General features: G+C 32.5%; 1 long non-coding RNA gene across 1 annotated transcript; it reads right to left on the bottom strand.

Annotated features, from left to right (window-relative positions):
- Nucleotides 1-527: 527 nt before the first annotated feature.
- Nucleotides 528-13,347, bottom strand: LOC136969834 (uncharacterized). The gene is made up of 3 exons (XR_010879876.1): nucleotides 13,297-13,347; nucleotides 5,685-5,759; nucleotides 528-727 (listed from the first exon to the last, which is right to left on the bottom strand). It is a non-coding gene; the product is annotated as an uncharacterized lncRNA (long non-coding RNA).
- Between the last annotated feature and the right edge of the window lie 4,184 nt (nucleotides 13,348-17,531).

Here is a 17,531-nt window from a genome sequence, read left to right as displayed (position 1 = left end):
CTTAAAGTTTTGATATTTTCACTTCAGTAAATAATTTAGTAAATTCATTTTCCTGTTTAATTTTTTGTTATAAAAATAAATTTGACATAATTACAAGTTATAATAAATAGAAATAAAATGTAATGACATAAAATTGCACATATAATTACAAATATAGACAACCTTACGAAACCTGATACACTTTAATCAAGCTACAAAAACTGCCGATAAATAGCGGCTATAATAGTTATAAATTACTGATAAATTTGACCAGAGGAGGCATTAGGCACCATCTTGTATTTATTAAATGTAATACGAGATGATGCCTAAGTCTCCTTCTTTGGTCAAATTTATCAGTATTTTATGATTATTATATCCAATATTTAGCCCAATGTCATACAGCAGTTGTAACTTTATCATAATTACATAATATACAAAATAAAATAAAACTGAAGTTAAGAATTCACTGTAGTATGGTATATTTTGAAACACGGTACTGCACATAACCCAATGTGCGGTACCGTGTTTCAAAATGTGCTTCTTTCCTATGCTTTTTCCCTGTCTTGTCATGTTTTTTGCAACATACAGCACAGCATCTAGTGGGAACTGCTTTTTTATCTGTTGGCAGAACAAAGTCCAGAAAATGTCTTTCCGTAAGTCTAAGCGCACCTGGTGTTCTCGGCACACCTTGTTTCCTTCCCTAGTTTTGGTGCGGTACTCCTCTATTAGTTGTTCAACAAGTTTCATTCTAAAACATAAATTTTTCCTTTTGTCACCATTTTTCTTATACAACAAATGCATTGCACAAACAAATATCTACAAAATGAAAAAATATTTTTTATTCTTTACTTCACAGCTAAGTGCATAGGTAGACACTGGGCATCTTTAACATTACGCTTTATTCGGGAATCTCTTACACCACAGATACGTGTTTCGAGGATACGCCCTCTTCCGTCGGCTTTTTCTTTAAGACATTTAGTAAAGAGGTGTTAACTAATATATGTATTTAAAAAACTGATGTGTATTAGTTACCACTTCTTTACTAAATGAAAAGAAAACCACCTATGTGTATGATATTCCTAAATAAAAAAAGTGTTTGATATGTTCCTCTTCTGTCAGCTTTTTCTTTTCATTTAGTAAAGAAGTGGTAACTAATACACATCAGTTTTTTAAATACATATATTAGTTAACACCTCTTTACTAAATGTCTTAAAGAAAAAGCCGACGGAAGAGGGCGTATCCTCGAAACACGTATCTGTGGTGTAAGAGATTCCCGAATAAAGCGTAATGTTAAAGATGCCCAGTGTCTACCTATGCACCCAGTTGTGAAGTAAAGAATAATCAAAAGACAACACTGTTTCAGAATAAGTCAAAAATATTTTTTATAATATTTCTTCCCACCGAATAATCATGGATATGTTTATCTAAATGGTCAACACCTCCAATTGTATTGTTGTAGTCAATAACCTGTGGTTTCATTTCTACACTACCATTATGCAATTCTTTTTTTACTTTTACAGGATTGTGGATTGTAGAGAGTAAAGTAACAGGTCTTTTATACTGCCATTTTAAAATCATTACTTTACCTCTCTGCATTGCCACTCTCTCTGCCTTTTTAAATTTTTTATGAATTATACCTGAAACCTCTTTTTGGTATGTAGTAATCCATAAAAATCTGACACGATATCAGATAACCTGCTGTGGGGAAGTATAATAATTATCTATTGTTAGACAATAGCCTTTGCCTAACAATGAGTAACAATAAAGCTTAGTTCACACTGAGCAAATAGCAAAAGCAAACGAGAAAGGCAAAAAACGAGTTTTATTCGCTTAGCAAAATTGACCCATACAACCAAAAGTGAAAAGCAATTGCAAATTGTAAGCAGCCAATCATTTGCAAGCAAGAGAAAACGTCATCTCAAAAAACAAAATGGCCGCTTCCGACATTCCGTCGTTAACCACGTTTATTTATTTATTGAGAAAGAAAAAGCTTGACGGTTCCGAACTTCAAAGCATTTCGCGAAATGGTAAAATTTGCCGGAAACAACATCATGTCTGACATCTTACGCGCTCTGTTTTTCGCTTTCACCAGCAAATTGCGCTCAGTGTGAACTAAGCTTAACACGATTTGGGATGTTAATGGCATTTGTTGGTATTTTTCATTTAAGTAGCACTGTGTGAAAATACAAATATTCGTAGTTTGTGCTTTCCCATTTTTATACTCTGCAGGCACTGCTGTCCATTTACAGACAAATTCGCCCAAGTAGGGATCACCATCCATTAGTTTCTGTTCCAGACGACACATTTCGGCGACCGACCTTTCTTTTTAGGCTACGAGTCGTCGAAAAAAGCTTAAAAGTCCTCTTTTATTTTTAAACACAAAAAAAGTTTCCAATTAAAAATAAAATATTTTCTAAAATCGGAACTGGTGATATACGACTGTCCTTGTTTCTCCGTCTTGCCTTTTCAGGGTGCTTCGTCCTTTTATCTACAGAGAGGAAAGCGCTGGAAAATGCAGATTTTTTTTTTTTTTTTTAAAGCACAAAAAAGCATAAAGGCCTTTTTAGCTTTTTTCAATGGCTCGTAGCCTAAAAAGAAAGGTCGGTCACCGAAATGTATCGTCTGGAACACAAACTAATGGATGGTGATCCCTACTTGGGGGAATTTGTCTGTAAATAATTAAACTAATATTAAAACTTCAGAAGATAATGTTAATTTTCTCTTTGCATGTATTATTTATTATAAAAATTTTGCTTGTTGGTAAGTAGTAGTAATAGCACAGGAAATTTTCAATTAAAAAAAATGTCATGCATTATATTACTTTTAAATGTATGTTTATATAATAAATGTATGTTATATTAAATATTCTGCCCACAGTTTGCAAGATGTCAACCAGAAGTTATAAAAGTGGAGCTCAAAAGAGGAAAAAGAAGCAGAGAGCTAAAGAAGAGCTTAACAAGTTAACAAAATTAGAAAGTTTCTTAATGATAGATAAGGGGCCTGATAAACCAAAAGCCTCTACCACATTGAGTCAGTCACGAGATATTAATCCTATTCCTGATACAGGACCTGGTACATATAGTTGTATAGAATCTACTTCAACAAATGATGTGACAAATATTAAGATTTATAAACCAGAGAGTAGTACAGGCACGGAAGATTCAGCATCAAAAAACAAACAGAATGATGTTGGGCTGTGGGGTGATTTAAGTAAAGACGAGATTTTATACTGGGTAGAAAAAGGTCCGTCAGAATTTCAGCACTCAAATGGCTCATTTGAAAAATCATAGAAGCTTTTTGCAAACCAAGACAGATATTGCTCAAAAAGCTTGTTCTATCCCAAATGCGCTAATGGTGAAAAAATATTGAGGGAATGGTTAGTATATTCGCCAGCAACTGGTCGTGTATACTGTTTCGTGCGTAAAATTTTTTCAAATTCTTCTACACCATTATCATCCGATGGATTTTGTGATTGGTGCAACACCTATTTAGTTTGAACTCATGAAAACTGTGTAGACCATAGAACAGCTTCGTTAACATATCTTACAAGAAAACGTGGCTCAACAATTGACTGCCAACTAGCAGAACAGATAAATAATAAACGGCAGCACTGGAAGAATGTTCTTGAATGAGTTGTGGCAGTCATAATTACTATGGCAGAGCGTGGTTTACCTTTCAGAGGAGATAAGGAAACATTTGGTTCTCCTCACAATAGCAATTTCCTTGGATCACTTGAACTTACAGCAAATTTGATTCTTTTCTAGCAAGCCATATAAAAAAATTTGGGAATAAAGGATCAGGTGTCACTTCTTATCTTTCTAAAACAATGTGTGATGAATTTATCCAAATTATGGCACATAAAGTAAGAGACTCAATCTTGGATGATTTAAGAACTGCAGAGTACTTCAGTTTATCTGTAGATTCCACTCCAGACCAGTCCCATATTGATTAGCTCACTGTTATTGTGAGGTGTTTCACCAGATGATGGGCTCTCTATTGAATGTTTTCTAACTTTCCTACAGATGGGTAGCCACACAGGGGAAAGTATGGCTAAGATGGTGCACAACTACCTTACAAATGAGTGCAAAATAGATTTTAGTAAGTGTCGAGGCCAGTCGTATGATAATGCTGCCAATATGTCTGGCAAATACAAGGGTATGCAAGAAATAATACTGAAGATTAACAAGTATGCTAGGTATATTCCATGTGCTGGTATTCCCTGAATCTTGGTACAGCAGAAGTTGACTGTTTAGATGCAGTAAACTTTTTTGGAATTGTTCAAGAAAATATATAATTTCTTTTCTTCATCTACACATAGATGGGCAGTACTGTTGTCATTCTTCAAAAGATGATTCAAAAGTTCCAAAGTCTTTGTCATAGACTAGACGGTAAGCACATTCAATGGCCACAAGTGCAATACTTGATAGTTATGATGGAATAATTTCTGCATTGCATCAGCTGCATATTGATAGTACAGAGAAAGGCAAAACAAGAAATCAAGCCATAAACATTTTGAATAAAATGGAGGAGTTTGAATTTATGGTAAAGTTATATTTGTGGAGTTACTTGCTGGATGAATTTTACAAGACTAGTCAATCACTGCAAGACCCCCAAATTAGTCTGGATGTATGTAGGAAATTGTATGCTTCACTTTCGGATTTTGTTAAAGGTTCCAGGGATACGTTCGATCATTTTGAAGAAAAAGCAAAGGAAAAATTGCCTGACGTTGATTACCAGAAAAGCAGATATAGAAGAAGGCATATCAATGATAATGAAGATGATACTTTAGAGAACCTTGAGTCAAGAGACAAGTTCAGAATCAAAACATTTATACCTGTGATGGATGCATTAGAGTCAAGTCTGGCACAGAGGGCCTCAGTATACAATGATGCTGCAAAAAAGTTTTCATTCTTAACAAAATTATAAGCTACAGAAGAAGAGATTCGTGAAGGAATTAGTGCTTTATGGCAAACATATCCTGAAGATGTGGACATGAATCTTGTAGGAGAAGTCGAGCATTTTCATCAGTATATTAGACATAGTCAAGCCTATGGTTCAGCAGAACATGATAGTCTGACACATTAAGATCTGTATAGAATAATATTTAACGATCTTGGCCAATCAGCATTCCCTAATGTACAGTACAAGCAATTTAGAGATTGTTTCTTAGTATGATGGTTGCAAATTGCTCTGGAAAAAGATCTTTTTCTCGGCTGAAGAGGATAAAAAATGAATTTAGAACAACAATGACTCAAGATAAAGTATGTTCTCTCAGTCTCATGTGCATAGAAAGTGACAAACTAAGCACTTTATCATTTGATGATGTCATCGGTGACTTTGCTCTAGCAAAAGGCAAAAAAGAAAATATTTTAGTTTAATATAATTCCTTAATCCACATAACATGTTTCAAGAGATTAGATAATAAGCCTTTGTAAATTGTGCCTTTTAAAAGAACTTTTGTTTCTTATTACTAGAGTTTGCATTTAAGTTTGTTATGAATAAAAATGATTTTAAGTTAAAGATTTATTATTTCACTATCTATACACTTCTTAATTGTATTTCAGTTTAACCCTCTAGGTATCCGAAAATCATATTTGGCACTGACATATAATATCTGGAGTTATAAAGGGCCCCCATATCTCAAATAGCTTAGAGCCTTATCAAGTCTACATCCGGCCCTGCTCCTAACGTTAATTATCACTCACCTAAGGGCAACTTCCAAACATTAAAATTCTTTCCTGACGAGGTCTGTTCCATTCTGGGTTCATATATCATTTCAGCTATAAAGTAGAAATTACATAAGTAGACATACATATACAGTTAGGTGTATATGTATAATATATATTTATATAACTTCTATTGTTTAATTCTATTTTATATATATATATATATATAAATAATAGTTAATTGATAACTTATTGCTAAGAAATGTAATTCTATCTTTCTTTTCTCAATAAATCGGCCCACCAATGGCCAAGTAGTTCCGTTCTCTGAACACTGAGTCATGGGTTTGCACCTCGTCAGGATGGATTGGCCACAAAGTTTTCCATGTTTTCTCCACGTCTAACGCCTAAATAGGCACCAGTTACCATTAAAAAGACCTCCTAGAAAGCACCTCCTTCACAGATTGCTCAAGTGTTGCATTGCCATAATTTAACAAAACAAACAATTCTCAATAATTCTACAAAAGTAGAGTAGCCTTTTAACGCAAGGCACAGAGGCCTCTTTACACTGTAATCTGATTTTAATAAGAAAGAATTTTCTATGGGGAGGGATTGTTAGCCCTTTGCCCAACACAGTTATTTACCCATAGAATGTGAAAGTAATGTTAGCAATTACATATTTCCTGACTATGGTTTGTAAAAATATAAGACTTGGGCATACAAAAACTGAATCTATTGTGGAAAACGTATTAGCTCCATATGCTCTTGAATTAATTATATCTGTTGCAAAGCATTTAATGTTGCCACAGATGCTTCTAATAAAGGTAATAAAAAGTTATTTCCAATTGCCATTTGTTATTTTAATTTGATTGGCGACGAGCAACCTATTGTGCATACTTTGATAGATTTTAAACAAAGATGGGGTAAAACTTCTGAAGAAATTTTTAATGTTATAAAATCAACAATTGAAAACACAGGATTACCAATTGAAAATATCACCTCATTTGGAGCTGATAATGCACCGGTCAATTTTGGATGTAAATCTTTGGTTTTCATGAAATTAAAAACAATTAACAATAATTTAATAAAACCTAATTGTAACTATCGTATTCTCCATAATACCGCTATATTAAAAACAATGATGTGGAAAGTTTAGTATTAAAAGTCTATAGCGAATTTCAATAGAGTACTGTACTGTACCTGCAACATCAAAGAATTAAGAAATTGTTTCGATTTCCTGGAACAGTCATACTATGAAACCTTGAAGTAAATTTCTACTAGAGGGTAAGCTTATATAAAGCAATTGATAGGTTACTGAAAAATTGGTCTGCTATTACTCTTTATGTTATAAATCAGAAAGAAGAAGAATGTAATCCTACAATCTGGACATTTGTACAAGATCATGAAAGTAGTATTAATGACGAAAAATCCTTACCAGAACTGATGTTATATTTCGTACATTCCTTTTTACATATTTTCCAAAAACACATTAATTTTTGAAAAAGAAAAAACCGAATTACATACTGTTTTTACAGATCTTAGAAACAATACAGTGCAGAGAAAAGAACAGTGCTTTTACAGTTTTATAGTTAATCAGACTCTTTTGGATTTTCCAGAGAATAAGAAGAAAATATTCAAACAAGAAGCCAATAAGGTGTACTCACGATCATTGAAATATTTAAATGACTGCTATGATTTTGAAAATGCATTTTTTATTTTTAGTTTAAAAATTTAATTTAAAAAATAATGTTCCAACTATACAAGACTGCGGTGAACTTGATAAATATAGAAACAAACTGGGACCAAGCTTCCATTATTAGACCAATGACTAGCAGATACATTATCGAACACCTTGAAAAGCTTGATATATATAAAGCACAAGTAAAAACAAGGTGTATTAATCACAGGGAACCCGAGTCTTGGTCTACAGCACGGAAATCACTTTATGATGATAAACTATGATTTCCAAAAATGTTTGATGCGGAGCCATATGTTATTTATATACATACATATCTTTATCACTGTCATTATTTGATATTTTGATACTCCTCAAGCACTGATCATTGTATTTTTACACAAGCACACTTATTAATTTCCTTAGGTTCTATTTTTTAATTTATTATACGTTTAACTGACAAAAGGCCATTAAAGACAGCCGAAAACGTTTTAACAGTATTAAATAATTTGCTGGAGTGTTAGAAAGGTGTTACTTTTTTATAATTTAGTCTAATTCCAGTATAATTTACTATATATAAACAAAATTGACTTCAAAGTAGGTGACAATTTTTTTAATAAACTATGCACAATAAAGGAAAGAGTAAAAAATTTGGAGGACGAGTTGAAAGCAGAAAAAAAATAATTCACAGTTATAGGCATTTATATTAAAAAAAAAGGAAATTTTCCAAACGTTCAGAAGATAATTGAATTTATATTTAGCATTCCAATTTCTAATGCGTATGTTGAAAGATGTTTCTCTTCAACGAACAACTTACGGTGGGATAAAAGAAACAGATTAACACCGGGGAATGTTAAAGCTGATATAATTTGCAGTAACAAAAATCAAATGTAAAAATTTTTACAAAGGAATAATAATATATAAAAAACTTCTAGAAGCAGCTAGGAGCAATCAAAAATACGCTTTTAAGGCGGTAAATAAAAAATAATGTACGGCCAGGAACACACATGTATAAAATTTGGCGTAAAATCTAGCATAAACGTAAAAATTTTTCTGAAATTTTGGCTGAAACGGAACTGAAACAAAGAGTAGAGCATGTCTACTTTTTACACCGAAATTCCTCCAATAAAGAGAAGTCTTTTCTGTGGCATCAAAGTAGACACATGGTTTTTATTCTAACAATGGCGGCAACGAGGGTTAACCCTATAATTGCGACGGTCTCGAAAAAACGAAAAATAAATAAAATAGAAAAGTTTATTGAATCCATTCGACCACAGTCTCATCAGACTGTATTTAAACATCATTTATGGATGGCTATAGATGCAAAATTTCAAACAATAGGCAGGTCTAGTAGAATTGATATATAGGCCTAGTCACACACAGATCACACATTCTTTATTTGAATTCGGAATGCAAGTGTATTAATTTAAATTTTCTAAATTATAGCAGAGGCAGTGGAGAAAAAATGAAAAGTACAAAAGATATATGAGAAAAAAAATTAATAAAATGTAGCACTGTTAGTGGCAGTGGTATTCTCCATTGTTAAATTGTAGTTCCAGAATCAAGGAATTATTAAATCCATGTAAATCATGCCCTCAAAATAGCTTTCTGACCCACTAGCATCTCTTTTTGCATTTTTTAATAAAATAGTCTATCATTGAATTGAATACAACCACCAACAAATAACAACATCAGATACCAACGGTGCCATTTTACTAAACTATATATGATGTTACATTTCCGTTTCCTATTCGGCCAGAATTTTTACTTAAGAGTGTTTTAGCATAAAACCAAAACTGAACCGAAAGCTGATTTCTGATAGTTTTATGCCACACAATTTTACACGTGTGTTCTTGGTCTAATGTAATACTTATTTTTTTGTAATTTTTCTTAAATTATTTTTATGTAGTTTATTATATGTAATCATTACTCATGTTACTTTTCAAATTTCTAAATTTGTAATATACATTGTATCTTTTGTAACTTAAATTAATATTAACATTGGCATGTGTTGTTATTTATTATTCTTACTTTTATCTATTATTTTTACAGTTAATATCGACATTAAACTGTTATTAATTATTTTTGACTATGCCACATGTGATTATCGTATTACTTTAATAATATATCATGTGCAGTACATGTTTATCTTCTAATCAAAAAATATTTATTTTCTACTCACAATGAAAAAGATCTAATTTTTTTATTTCCGAGTATAATATCCTAATTTTAAAAAATGTCCTGTCCCTCATCACCCATAATGGGCTTGCTTAAAGAGGCTTTTTGTACCCACTAGCAATGGAATTGGAATATCATGCCTGGTGATTTCCAATATATTGTGATATTCAGTGTTGATATGTCACCGATATATTGAAGTGTTTTGGTGTGATATATCAGTGAAAACTGTGCATTGGCTGGGGAAGGGACAAAGGAAAGCAGCGTTAAACATTGTCGTCATGCTATGTTGTTTGTTTGTGGCACTATCTTGTAAACTGCCAGACTGTCGACTTATGAAAACATTTGATCAGCTAACGAAACAGACTTCAAGTGAAAAATATATTAGTCAGTTCTGTACTGCCAATGATAAGTTGCATGACTAAAACCACGGCTGCCAGAACTCCTTTGGAAACAGTAGGGAAAAATTTTCAGGTTGCCATGATGAATTCCCTGGCACACTATTTTAAGGATGCTGAAAGCCACCACTTGCTAGCTATTTCTAGTATACTTGATCCACGATTTAAAAAGCTGCGTTTTGATTTGCCAATAGCTTGTTCACGGGCAATATCTCACATCGATGAGGCCTTAAAAGAGCATCAGTTAGAAGATAGGGTCAATATCAGTGGCACTTCTGTCAACTGGTCTGACACTTGGTCTAATGTTAGTAAAATCCCAGCGGAGTGGAAAGATACCACTCGGCAAATCATTAATAACATCGTAATGACCAGAGATCTTCACACTTATTGCCACTTGCCTAATGCAAATTGTCCTCATTGCAACACAACGAAAGTATCTTCCACACTTTCTTCAAGTGTACAACAGCTAAACAAATTTGGATTTGGTTAAATAAAATTTTCAAAACAAATATCTCTTGGTTCTGTATAAAATATTAATACCTCAATAATTTTCCTGTAAAGAACAAGAATAAGTACTGTTTCAATTGGATGATTGCATTAACAAAACAACTTATCAACTTATCTGGAAGGCAAGATATGCCCTCCTATTTGATAAGAAAAAATGGAATGCAATGTTGTTAATAAAATACGCATGAGGCTAACCTTAAAATCACATCTGACAAAAAGCTGTTTACTGAGAAAGATTTTGACATCCTTTATTACGGTACTATTGATGTTATCTTTAAAAAAATTAATAGCATGTATGTCTTTAATGATCAATGGAAATAACTATGTTCTTTGTATTTTTCTTGTTATCTATGTAACTATTTAAATGATAAATCTTTTGTAACTAAAAACTATGTGTTTGCTGTATATAATGTTACACTTTGTAATCAATTGCATGCCTTTGTATTTTCACTATGATCATTGTATTACTGCATCACTATCATAATAACCACTCTTGTAAATATCTGGTGCATATCATTCAATTGTAAATAATCTCGGGGTATTACGAACACTCTGCTCATTGTATAAATGTTAAATGTCACAATGTATTAAATAGAAAAGAAAATTTGTTTTTCTTCTACTGCCCGGCCCCGCGTGGGGGCCAGGCTGTAATTTTCTGGGGAGGGGCACCAGGTTAACTGGGGGGGGCCCACCCATGCCCTTTCCTGGCTACGCCCATGTTAACGCGCCACAGTAATTAATTGATTACGTTGCATCAAATTAAATAATTTATAAAAATTGAAATAATAAATACATTTATAAAATAATTGGCTGTATCTGTTCGCAATGATAATGTAAAACACACTGTACTTATAGTTTAGCATTTCCGATATTTAATTTATTTTTGAATTTTAAAACATAAGAAAAATTTTTTAAATAAAGTTTTATGCATTTATATCTGCAACTTTAGATAATGCAAAGATATAAGAATCTATCAAAAAAGTTAATTAATAATAATTAAAATCAAGAAAAAATATAAGTTTCTTTCAAGTAAGGAAACTTGTAAAAAGTCGGGTACGCGATCACGTGATGCCCGTCTCCCCACTTTGCATAACCAAATGGTCAAGGTTGAAATAAAACTCCAGCAGAAGTAAAAAACAAACATCGGCGCGTGTATAGGACAATAAACTTGAACAAGAGCAAAGATGAGACATGACACCATGTAATTTATGCTAATTACTTTCTAATATTAAAATATTAAAATCTTCAATAAATTATAATTAAATTAATTTTTTGACTGAGTTCGACTAGAAGCATATTGAAAAGCTAGATTAAAGTGAAAATAGCAGTTTTTCGACGCTAAATATTTACAAATTAATTTTTTAATTTGGTGCCGGATTGACCGCAGCTGTTCGAATGCTCACGTGCATGAAGAGTTTTATTAGTTTGTCAAAATGGAAAATGAAGGACACCGTTAGAATGCAGAAAACCATGGTGCATGCCAAATATATAAGCACCCACTTAAAACCAAACTTTTGTCTTTGTCTAAAGATTGTCTCTACAGAAGTTATTAATATTTAGGATATTAGTTTAAAATCTTTTATTTCCTGGCACGAGATTCGCTCAATCTTTAATTTTACAGAGTGCTAGAAAGATACAAGCTTTGAAACGAGTGTCCTACAATGTTTTATTTAATAATAACAGTAGAAATCAAATTTATTATCTCTCAACAATTAATTTTTTCAATTTTTCTACGGTAGTCAAAAACGAGTAAATGTTATCGTTTAAGCTAAAGAATAGCAGGCAGTTGGGAAGAAGTTTGCTTAGCAACTTACTTCAGAAAGTATTGGGTTCTATATGATTTTCCGTTGCTAAAACATGAGTTTCTACTGTTAGTATTAAATAAAATCTATTTCTTTCTTTTGTCCACTGCGCTTAAATAAATACAAATGCTAAAAACAATGCTGTATAAAAATCACTCTTAACGCCGAACTAGAAGTGTACTTGACTTAATGCAGCGTGATTATATCTAAGCGCTGCGGAGATCAGTATTTCACAAGGATACAAGCAAGGAGAACCCACGTGCAAATTCCTACAGCATGTGCAGAGTATTAAGCTTTGGGAAGCTCCTCATTTTGTTAGTCTATATAAATGTAGTACACTACATGTGTATACGACAGTGCCTTAACATGTCGCGCACAGTCCATAAGGCATACGGGGAAGTGCTGGTTGCTATTTCACTCCTGAGCGCATGTACGAAAAAAAAATTTCACATGGGAAGTGAAAAAGCTAAAAAAGAGAGGAGCTATGAAAAAAAGCAAAAAAGAGGGTCACTTTAAGCCCTGCAGATCGATCCATACAAAACGACCGTATATGCACCCCTAGTGTGCAGACAAGACGGCGACCGGAAACGCGGCCATCTCGAACGTAGGGAAAAAAAATTTCCCCGTCGCCATCTTCGATACCACGGGTAAGATTAACCTAATAAACAAATAAACAAGTTACATAATGAATTTGCATGTGTAGTGGTATTTAGTAATTTCTGCGTTCATTATCATCTTGTGTTCTTTGTACAGCTTTCCAATCTAAACCGCAAGTTTTGGGATCAGTATTGCTGGGTTGGATTCCCACGCTGTTAAAAGTAAGTGAGGAAATGTCACGTAGGTTTCTTACTGAAGTACCTGGTGAGATAAGTACCTTTAAAACTCATCCCATCACTAGAGCCGACAGGGTAGAAACAGTTAAAAAAAATTTGGGGAGAATCGGGTACTGTCCGGGCAAGCAAATTTTGAAAAGATGGCAACACTAATGGAGATTATTTTTTATAAATTTATTTATATAAAGTATTTAAATAATAAATGTTTGGCTTTCATTATAAGAATAAATAATTATAGAAAGAAAAATATAATTTGAGACTTACTACACAAAGCAATAACGTCCGTTGACAGCGACCAAACGTTTCTTCGACAACGCGCGCACAATTAATTTGAATCAATGTTGCCAGATAGTCAAAAACTACGACTTGGTGCTAGAGTAGCCAAAAAGTTGCCCAATTTATAAAAATTTTTTCGTTTCTAGACACTAAACGTTGCATCGAGAGAATTCACTAAAATTTTTTATTCCAACAAAATACTCCAAGTAATATGTTTTCATAAAGAGAAAAAATTTTTCATATATTTTCCGATATGCAAAAAACTATTTAAAATAGCTAATGTTGGTAAAATGTTTGTATATATTATTGGTGGTATTGTTTTTAAGTTTTCAATAAAATGCCAAAAGCTTCGAATATAACAGCTATAAAAGAGTAAATCACAAAACATCCCCAAGTTGTGAAATGGCAACTCGAATATTTTTAATGTTCTCGATACACTAATATAAGCAGACATACCGAATGTATTTCATTTATTTTTTGTGTAATTTCATATAAATTTTGTATTTATATAAAATGAAAAGAAATAAAATAATAATATGATTATAAAAATTTGGTCTCAATCAATATTTTTGGATTTGAAAGTACTTACGTTATAGAATTGAAATATGACTATTTACAAAAATATAAAATTTTCGAGTCTATCTTACATCCTTTTTCACTCCACCACAGAAGTAAAATTGGCTTGAATAAACTTCATTAGAACAACTGGTAAATTATAAAAAAATCTTCACACAAAGTTAAAATTGATCGAAACGCCGACCTTTTATTCGAGGATCCGGTGTCCTTTAAAACTAAAACAATGGTTACAATTTTTAATCACGATTACCTTGTCCATAGCAGAATATATCACTGGTTCAGGTCCTCTGGTGGTGGTTTCGGGTAATCATAAAGTCATTTGCATAAAAGCACACATGATAACATTTATGATTCACCATTATCATCTAAACCGGGTGAGGTTGGTGCTCTGTAATGGGCTTGCGCCAATGCCTGTAAGCTGGCTGCTTGGAAGCTGACCCGGTTTCGACACTCTTTCCGCCACTGATTTATTCGAATATACAATAGCAATCTTATCGTTTTTTTTTTCACACGTAGTATAGAAATTTGTAAAAGATACATAATGCAGTTATAATAAAATATTGATTTTAATTAATTCAAAATACGTTAAAATATGAAAATTTATATTTTTTAAAATACAAGGGAAAATCATTGGAAGGTGGAAGCGCCGCTTCCATCGCTTCCAATGACGGCACGCCACTGCAACGTTGGTTATAAACTCGATTTGTTATGCTCTACCATTGTGGGGGCTGGACTTAGTGGCGTAGCGTGGGTGTCAGCTGCCTGGGGCGGAGGAAAATTTCTCCGCCCCCTTAAATAAAATATGGGGAATCCCTACAAGTCAGTACAGACGGTGTTGTCAATCGCTACAACGAGCAAGACGTCATTATTATACATTCATTTAAAGAAAGGGGATTCCCCAGTTTCGTCACAGAATAAGTAATAAAAAATTCCGTGCTCCTTTCAATAGGTCCGAATCTAGGGTGCGACAAAAATATGAAATGGTTCAAATTTTTACAAGATATTATTATTATTTATTGTGAAAAAATGCCTCCTTCTAAAAGTGCCGCCCGGGCGGGTTGCCCCTGCCGCCCCCACTACGCTACGCCACTGGCTGGACTGGCTATCCTATGATAACCAGAATATATTATTTCTTTATTAAATATATTAAAGGACGATTCTATTTTTATACCTTTATTTTATTTTATGTTATTTATTTGAACTAATGTAGGAAAAAAGTTAATATTTAAAATAAATATATTTATTGTCGGAGTATATATTATATTATATTTATAACTCTTGTAAGCCAATGCACCTCTTGTAACTGGAATTTTTTTCCAAATTACGCTAATAAATTTTGATTTGATTTGATTTGATAATGGAAATATACAGATTATAACTGTCTAAATCACAGATATATACACTGATATATCCATGTTGATACTGAAGATACAAGAAATACAAATTTATTCCTAAAGATATGTTACAAACTTTTTGATTCCTACTTTCGCATACATTTTGAAATCTATTTTAAAGCGAATACTAGAAGAAAAAAACTGTAGAGTATATCCCAGTTCCCGAATATCTCATGCATAGAAAAATAAATTCGACTACTGCGATTACTTCCAACAGATAGTTATTTGTACCGTCACAGTGGTTGAAAAATGACTACTGTAAGTGCATAAAAACACTTAAAATTAGTAGTTAATCCTAAATTAACTTCCCCCAACTTGATAATTACGTAATTTTCCCAGTTTTTTTACGTTATTAACACCTAAACAGAAAACAGTTTTTCATAGAAGTCCTCTGGCGAGGAAAATCGCATATGTGTCGCAATGTCTCAACCTATTAGACCAGACCACGAAGTACACAAAGGAGAAAGCTAACCCGAACAATAAAAATACCGAAATTATTAATAATGACTTTTTATTAACACATGCGTGAAAATACTACGAAATTGGTAGATCATATTAAGAATTAGAAAGAGAATTAAATCATATTAAATTGTTTATTGATATCCATAACAACAGATTATGAAATCGCTTAGATTTTGATCAAGTTAGCAATAAAAATGCAATATCTGAAGTGTGTTTACCAATCTGTCAAAAATATGCAATAAATCACACAGATTAAAACTTTATGATCAATCTTAACTACGAATCTGATCAATAAAGTTACTGTTGTTCAGAAACTTATTATTTACTTATGACTTCCAATAACATTATTAAATTACATGCGCTATTACTAAATTTAGTTTAGTTATTTATGCTATAGTTCTATATTTGTGCGTATATATATAATTCCTAGCGTGATTGTCTGCCATTGTATCAGAAATTCATTGTTTAGGTATTCAGAATATGAATTTACCAAAAATTTACTTTAAGAATTAAAGAGACATGAATTTCGATTTCTATTAGCTTGATGATCAGATACGTCTTTACGTAATTTCTATTATATGCTCTTTCGTGTGTATCCATTGAAAATTTTTATTTTAAATGTATTAAATTTATACACGTAATTCAGTTAAGTAGTTGCTCAAGAAAGCAGCAGGAAACAATACAGATTAAGATCGACGTCGTATAGTTCAAAGATGAATTATCCCGAGCAAAAATACAGATGTGTTGGAGCCATCTTGAATCCTATTTTGAATTCGGCAAAAATATTTGGAATCGATTTCGTAGTTCCCTGTAATTGTATGAAACAAAGGGAAGACAATGGAAAATCAAAACTTTCCAAACTGTTCAAAATATATTGTGACTGCATCGAAGCAGTTTTGTGGTTACTAGTTATTGTTTATATTTATTGGATATTTAATATTGACCTTTATTGTTTACGAATCGTTCGTTACTTAAAGTATTACGCATTTCATGGTGCAATAGTAAACACGGCACTGCTCATGTATGCTGCTGCACAGTTCAGTATTTTGAAAAGAAGAAAAATAACTTTTCACCTTCATAAAACTAGCTACGAGGAAGAATGTAGAGTGATTGATAAGTTGCAAATTTTGCAAATTTCTTTATTAATTGTTTTATTCTGCGTATTTTTAGGTATTTCCATTCTCTCACAAGTTGTTGTATATTCAGAAATAAAACGACGAAACGGATCAAACCATGAGGCATTCGTTTGCTCTGTCAGCATCGGGTTTATATATATTTATGTTGCAGCAGATATTTTATCAGTTCTCTGTATTTTTTGCTGCGTATATTATATTATAATGAACAGACTAAAGAATCTTTCTAAAGAATTAGCAGATATGAAATGGACAAACACTGATTTGTATGAAAAGTTAGAAGAATATTTCAGAAAACATAGAGAGATATGGGAATTTCTAAAATCTTTGAACGAAGAATGGGAAATGCTAACACCTCTACTGTACGGATTTTATATGCACCTAGCGTGTGTCCTCTTATATGCGGCGATATTCGTAAACGTAGATTCAGATTACAAATTCTTTCTCACACTTATTTCTCTGGCATTTGTTGGAGGTTGTCTTGTAGCAGGTGAACTGTTGTCGAGTTTTACATCCTCGGTATGTATTATTCATTTAGCAATAAGTACTGTTGTTGCATGTGTTTTTATTGTTTCAGTTATTACTAAGTTTTGTTAAAACTTAACACAAAAATTGGTGATAACAATACATGTAGATATCAGAAGATGCATGTTAATAA

This window comes from Centruroides vittatus, unplaced genomic scaffold (assembly GCF_030686945.1).
Source record: "Centruroides vittatus isolate TY-2023 unplaced genomic scaffold, ASM3068694v2 contig_181, whole genome shotgun sequence".
NCBI classification, from domain to species: Eukaryota; Metazoa; Arthropoda; class Arachnida; order Scorpiones; family Buthidae; genus Centruroides; species Centruroides vittatus.
Note: the sequence above shows the minus strand (reverse complement) of the source record. Positions and strands in the feature narration are given on the sequence as shown.